Below are 7319 nucleotides of genomic sequence, written 5' to 3'. Positions count from 1 at the left end.
TCTGTTTTGCCATCTGTAAGCAGTCTCTTCAGTGCTTGACTGCATCATAATTGAAGTCTCAAACGTGTGGGACTTGTCCCTTTGGCTGGAGTCAACCCAATTAGCCAAATCATTTCTATGTGAAATGGAACACTTGGTCAACTGAAAATTAGATTGCCCTCTAGAATGAACGAGAGAGCCATTTCCTGGAGGGGCACCTAGAGAGCTGCATGTATTACACATGCTCCATTCTGAAGTGAATGTTCCTGCTAGCTGTTTCCCCGAAACGACTCTCTATCAGCCATTAGAGCCCTGGGCTTGTTCATTTAGTTTCAGGTCTAAGTCGGCCTTGCGTGGCACAATGATACACTGTATCATTTCATAACAGTGGTTATATGATGTAGAGCATGTGTGTACATTGTATTTTAATTACACTGTGAGAAGTTTTAATAGATACCAGTAAATACAGACTGTTGCGAAATACTTCAGCTCACTGAGCTTCTGATCATTGATTTTCCGCTGTACTTTCTGTATGCACCATATTTACATCAGTTTAAATCTGAGGTGAATCTCAGTTTAAAACTATTGAAATCATCTGCTCAATAATATAAATACACTACACTGCAAGTGAAACTACAACACCAAAGTATAACGGTGAGAATCTGTGTGTAAGATGCCGTCGGTGAAACTGGGAAAGTCAAACTCTAGTGTCAGCTGTACCACTACGAAACAAAGACAGTTCAGAATGTGAGCAGCAGACGATTCAGTATTGTTATTCTGTTCAATAGTAATTGAGGAAGCCAGACAGATTCTGGTTAGACTCTAATTGGAAACCATCGATAACCTTTAGATATTGGATTGTGCTAGATAGAATTTGGGCATTCTGAAAAACACCCTTTAATTCTTCAGCCCAGACGGACACACAAACATGAGCTACGACTGAGAAACGTACTTTGAGACTGGAATGAATAAAGACTGTCCCAATTGAAAGAAAAAAAGAAAGAAATCTGAATATCACACACATAACAACAAACAGATGTATTTAATCACCACTGAATACTTTAAATGGAATTTCAAAATGAGGATGGGGGGAAAAAAACAAGAAGCAGCATATCTAACTAACCAGCTCCAACACTTTTGGGTTGAGCTCTTTCAAGCAAAGGAATCCACAGACAACCACAGATGTTCTAGAGCGTCTGACTGGTAATTGCAGTCTGGAAGCATCGTCCCACTCTGTGGAAATAAGATCGAGTTTGGAGCTGGAGAAGGAATGGCATGCGTGAGTCTTTGCATGGCCATAGTGATTGATTAGGTCCCTGTGGGCTTTTTCTGGATTTAGGAGAGACCCAGGGGAGGGTGGTGGGGGTAGAGACAGTATGGAGGCCTGCTGTGCCTGGTTGGTGTGTGGAATGCCCTGAGGGCTCGAGGAAGTCCATTCCCTGATCACTTGATTGTTTCCTTATGCTGGCCCTCTGCAGTGGTCTCACCAGACAGCAACAACACTGTCTTGACACCCGCTCACCCACCCTGTCTCCTTTAGGAAAACAACTGCATGGAGACCGCTTCTAACATGTCTTCCCCCAGTCTTATATATCACCTGCAAGTCAGGGAGCATGACTGGTGAAGAGAAGGAGCGAAATAAATTGCGAAAGAAAAAAAAGTCTTGAAGGGAGGAAGAAAGAATGAAAGAAAAAAAAGTCTGAAAGAAAGCATGGAAGAAATGAAGAGAGAAAGAATTGTTGGAAGAAAGAAGAAAGAAAGAGTGACTGACTACCGGGACACATGTCAAAACATTCTGCCTGGCTGGGAAAGCTCTTGATTATTTCATAAACATTCTGTCATCTGAACTTTGAGACGCACACACGTACGAAATTACACGATTTCTCCTCTTGCATGCACACACACACTTACACCCCCCCCCCCCCCCACACACACACACACACACGACTCCCCAGTAAAAGCACGTCTCAGCGCTTTTACATTCCAAACAGGGTGAAATCATATTTCCTTGCTGCCGCTGATTTGTTTGGTCACAACGGCGCCTGGATGATGGATGTTCCGCTGGCCACGAAACATCTCTGCCGACAGTGCACACACGGCGTACGGGCTGCGAGGTAGCTACAGGTCTGTGGAGTACACTTTAATAAGACAAGTGTCTGGAATGTCAGAAGAAGCCCAGAGAGCTAGGGTGAAGGCTCAGGCAGCGAGGACGTGCATGTGTGTGTGTATGTGTGCGTGTAGACCACGAGGATGATGGCTGTGGGCTGCTCTCGCCAGCTAATGCTCAGAGTGGCGGCGTGCCAGTCTTTATACTCAGAATAGCAACAGTCTCTCCGACAAGCCAAACTCCAGGTATTACCCTGTGCCAGGACAAACATGAGGGAGGTAGACACGAGTGTGAGTGCGTGAGCGAGTGTGAGTAGGTGAGTGTATGTGTCTGTGTGAGGGAGAGAGTGTGTGTGTGTGTGTGCATGATTGAAAGAGTCTGCGTGTGTGTGTGTGTACATCTGGGAGGGGGCTGTCCAAGAAATGGCAGGCAGACACTGTTTATACAAATGAGTTTTCTCAAGCGAGAGGCAGAAAGAAACAGATCGTTTCTTCACACAACCAGCTGCACCCTGACAGGCTTCGAGGGTGGTGCGATCGGAGACAAGGGGTACCTGTGGAAAAATCTCCATCTTCCAGGTGTAATACTAACAGTGCCAACATCTTTTTTAGTGAATTAACAATAAGCTCTAAATGACTGCAGTTTTAAATGACTTTCTCTGTCTCCTGAATTGATTGACACAGAGAGCCTATACACATCATTTGAGAAGGGGAGAGGAAAGGGGTGGGGGAGAAAAGAGGGGAGAGAAAGAAGGAGGGAAGTGGGGACAGAAGAGGGGAGAGAAAGAAGGAGGGAAGAGGGGAGAGAACGGGGGGCTATAAGACACATTCCAAGTTTATGAGGCGTCTTGACAACCGGCACGCACAAACAAACTAGCTTTCCCAGACTCCTCACCCAGCACACTCTCGCCACGGGGCAAGTGTCGAACGAACAGAGTGGCTGTTGTCAAGGTCACATCCACCCACCCACCCACCCACACACTCACTCACCCACCCACACACACACACACAGACACCCACCCACACAAGCCCTGGTTGTTTGCGTGAGGTTGTTGCTGACTGGTGCTGGAGTGGGTGCAAAAGTGGTCAGCGTTGGAGCATGAGCTGTGTGGCCCTTCACCAATTACAGGTCCCAGATCCCTAAAGCAAACAGACAGTGTGTTGCCGGGGACGATGTATAAAGAAGGCAGTGTTCCGAGGCTTGTTTCACTGCTAAGGATTCCTGCCTCTTATAATTAATGAGACGCCGGTATGGGGATGGAGCATTGCGGTGGCTACCTGATCGCCCAGTAATTTGTCAACAAGCCCTGGCTCACCCCATAATCATACCACCAAACAGTCCTAACACCCGTTTATGTATGTGCGGACGAGGACCAGTTGATTATCGTACACCCAGGCCTGCCTGACAGGGTTGGGGTTACCGTCCGTCCTAACGAGAGCTGCCCTGGCTTATTCACGGCCAGATTGGAGGTCAGAGCCTGGGGTCGCTCTCTCAAGAGAAAATTGTAATTATGGTTCACCCTCCAGGAGCATTTCAGTAAACTGCTGCTCGTTTGTCACAAGTTGCAGCAAACTGAGTGGCGTGAAAAGCAGGGGGGGGGGGGGGGGCGGTGCGCACATTGGCAGGGCTTGGATCATTGTCCAAGGTGACAGGACACACACACACACAAGCACACACATAAACACAAGGGTCATTTCCCGAGTCGAACTTTACTCGTTTGAATGGCGAGAAACTGCCCCAATTCCAGCCAATCGATGACTGGATTGGTTGCTTGGGGTGTCTGTATTATTGACCAGTAGAAGGGACAGGATCCACCCAGGCGCCTGAGGACTGCTTCTATTGAACTCTTCCTAACCAGCCACCACACTTCAATCACAGCCCAGTGTTGGGTTCTGGTTTTCAAACTAGTCAATTCGTTTGTGGCACAACATGGGTCAATGTGTTCCTATATGATTGTGTTGTGAGTGTCTGTGTGAGCGTGTGTATGTTAAAGTGTGTGTGCATGTATATATATGTGTGTGCGTGTGTGTGTTACAAAGTAACCTCGGCCAAAGCAGCCAATCAGAGCAGCTTCCAAGTTCCTCCTTAGATAGAATTATATTGTTCACAAAAGAGATAATGTGAGAAACAGATACATCAGTTCACCATATGCTCTGAGTTATCCCTTATGTGAAACTGCTGGCCCCCCCCCAAAAAAAACAAGTAAAGTTAAGACGCGACAGAACCTCCGCCAAAGACGTGAACACTGAACGACTGAACCTAATCCAGCCTTCATAAAAAAAAGAGCTTGGCATGCATCGTGAGCCCAGGGAAAACGGTGACGCACCGCCGGTGTCGCGGGGACGAGAAGAACAGAAGGCGTTTTACGACGGCGCCGCGTGGAGTCGCCGTTGAAGGAGGCGGATGTGTCCCCTGTTTAGCTCTTGCAGCTTTTCTTACCAGCGCTTGCTCAAGTTTGGTGGTGGTGGAGCTCTAGATCCTACCGAATCCTCCAGCCTCACATACAGGGCAGCACCGTATCATTGCCACAGCACGATTCGACACTTTTGGGAAAGGTTTTTCTATTGTTAGTCGTTTATTAAAACGTCCGAGATGTTGGATAGGCAATCGTAAGCCAATCCCAGGCCCGGTGTCATGTCTCATTTCATAGCTCTCCCAGGAATCCTCTGTCCCATTGGGGTGGTGATAAACAGCTCACATTTGAGTGTGCAGTCAGGAGGGAACGCTAATGTGTTCCAAGGTATCCATTTGAGGTAAGCATGGAAAGCTCTTCAGGCTTTGGCAAGACCATATATTTCATGTAACCACTGAACCCGAAACCAGGGATTGTCTCAGATGACCTGTAATTACTCCAATAAAATAAGGCAGAGGAAATCAAATATTTGACGTTAATAAGTGCTATTGGTACAGTAAATCCCGACCAGTGTCTATAAAATGTTGACAAATTCAATATCAGAGAAATTCCACATAGACCTGTTTGAGTTTTACTTTATACTTGACACTATCTGTATATTTTGTGTACCCCCCCATCTAACTTTGTTAAAAAGGCTTTTTGATCAATCACCTTGTAGATCCTCATTCAACACATCACTGCCATTAATAAACAATAGCTTGGGCACTCTTATCTCTATAAAAATAGAGATGTCTTCAGTCAACAGTCGGCGCAGAACTGCCCCCTGCTGGCTCCCTCCCATCCCAGAATCCTCCCACACTCCTCCACCCCCTTCCCTTACCCCCCTTACGCCCCAGGACCCCACCACTCACCCACCCCCCTCCTTCACCCCACCTCACACACCAGGACCCCACACACACACTCACCCACCCCCCTCCTTCACCCCATCTCACACCCCAGGAAGAGTCTGTGGCGGAGCCAAGACCTGCGTGATAAAGAACCACCAGCTGTTTAAACAGTTTGCTGGAGTTAACCCCCACCAGTGATGAGAGTCACACAGGACAGGAGGGTTGGGGTTTCGGTGCAACCTGTTTGGTACAAATTTGCATACGCAGGGAATTTTTTTACTGAACCTTTAGCACAGAACAAAGTGTACTTTTGTGATATCAGCTGTATAGCTGCAGTATAGCATGACAGCACAAGGCGAGTTTATTAAGATAAAACATTCAACTGACAAATAAGAAGACCATCTTATGTCCTACGTGAGCTAGGTATTAGCTCCTGCTGGTAAGGTATTACGTATTAGTGGGGTATTAGGGGGGTCGATTTTCGGCCATGCAAAATGACGTTGTGTCCTTGAGCAAGGCACTTCACCCTACTTGCCTCGGGGAGAATGTCCCTGTACTTACTGTAAGTCGCTCTGGATAAGAGCGTCTGCTAAATGACTAAATGTAAATGTATTAGCTCCTGATGGTAAGGTGCTCTATACATTTGAGGTTTTATCCATTTAGTAGAGGCTTTTATCCAAAGCAGTGTCCAAATCTAGAAGGTACAGAAGAAGATCAAGGATCCGAAATGTTTAGTTCTGACAGTCTTTTGGTGGTCAGAGTCAAGGTAAGGTCTGTATTGTATTGTAACCATTCCTATTGAGATAGATATAGCTCAGAGGTTAGGGCATTTGATTGCAAATCAAGGGGTTGCAGTTTCAAATCCCCCTGTACTACATTTTGCTTGGATGAAAGTGTCTGTTAAATACATCATTATCATTTGAGTAAGTGTGTGTTGATTTACACAGTTGACTAATGGGACTGAGACATTGGTTGCAAATCAAGTCCACCCACGTACTTGAGTATGTGCAGAATTGTAATTGAATCCCTAAGTAAAACTACTGGTCTGGGTTCAGCTCCCAGACTGTTTATTCGTTTAGTTCAAAGTTTACAGCTGGTTCTACATCAACACTAAGAGATGCTCGAGTTTCCTCTCTTCAAGACCCTGAAACATCATCCATGTATTCCACTCAAGCTGAGGGAAGGTGCTCTTGGTGTGTGATACCATCTTGGAATTTTCGAGATAAGCACTTTCAGTTCTTCCAGATTATAATATTAGTATTTCAAAGTGTTCGTTTTCATCTTCAAAAGAAGCTTGAAACTCCCAGTTCAGCAGCACTCTTGTTATTGAGGCCAATTGATGAAAACAATGTCAAAGTTGGTAGGTAACTCCTTTCTAATCCACAAAAGGAAATTCGATACATGGGATGTGTTTCCTGGGAACGGGGCTAGGACAAGGTACGTGCTATCGGCCACATCACTGTTTGAACATGAGCAGGATGCCACATAAGGGTTTTCACACTCACAGACTTCTGTTGCAGGGGAGGATTGAGTTGGTGTGAACTGGAGGTTGGGCAGGACACAAAAGATCCTTCTAATTGTTTATCACCTGTGGAAAGCAGGCAGGGGGTTATTGAATGTGTGTGTGTGGGGTCGTTTTTCACGTCACGGTAACAGCACCACAGAGAAGGAGGCATAACCCGACATCACTGATTATGCATCTCAACCTTCCCTTCCTCTGCTCCTTCCCTCTCTCCTCCTTTGTTTGGGTGGCCGGCCGTTGAAGGGTTGTGTGGTTGATTCTGTCGCACCTGGGGGTGTCTCAGTGCCCCACTCATGCAGGTCTATAGTGTCTTCTTTGTAAGTGGTACAAAGACCTTGAGAGAAAGGCGGAGCAGAACCAAGCGTGTCCAGCAGGGTTGAGAAGAGTGTTGTGTGTATGCACATGTGTGTATTAGTCTATGTGTGTGTGTGTGTGTGTGTGTGAGTGTATGCAGAGTGAGGAAGATCAAGA

This window comes from Hypomesus nipponensis, chromosome 7 (assembly GCF_054491055.1).
Source record: "Hypomesus nipponensis isolate SF chromosome 7, ASM5449105v1, whole genome shotgun sequence".
Classification (NCBI taxonomy): domain Eukaryota; kingdom Metazoa; phylum Chordata; class Actinopteri; order Osmeriformes; family Osmeridae; genus Hypomesus; species Hypomesus nipponensis.
The sequence above is the reverse complement of the archived record's forward strand: the minus strand, read 5'-3'. Positions refer to the sequence as shown.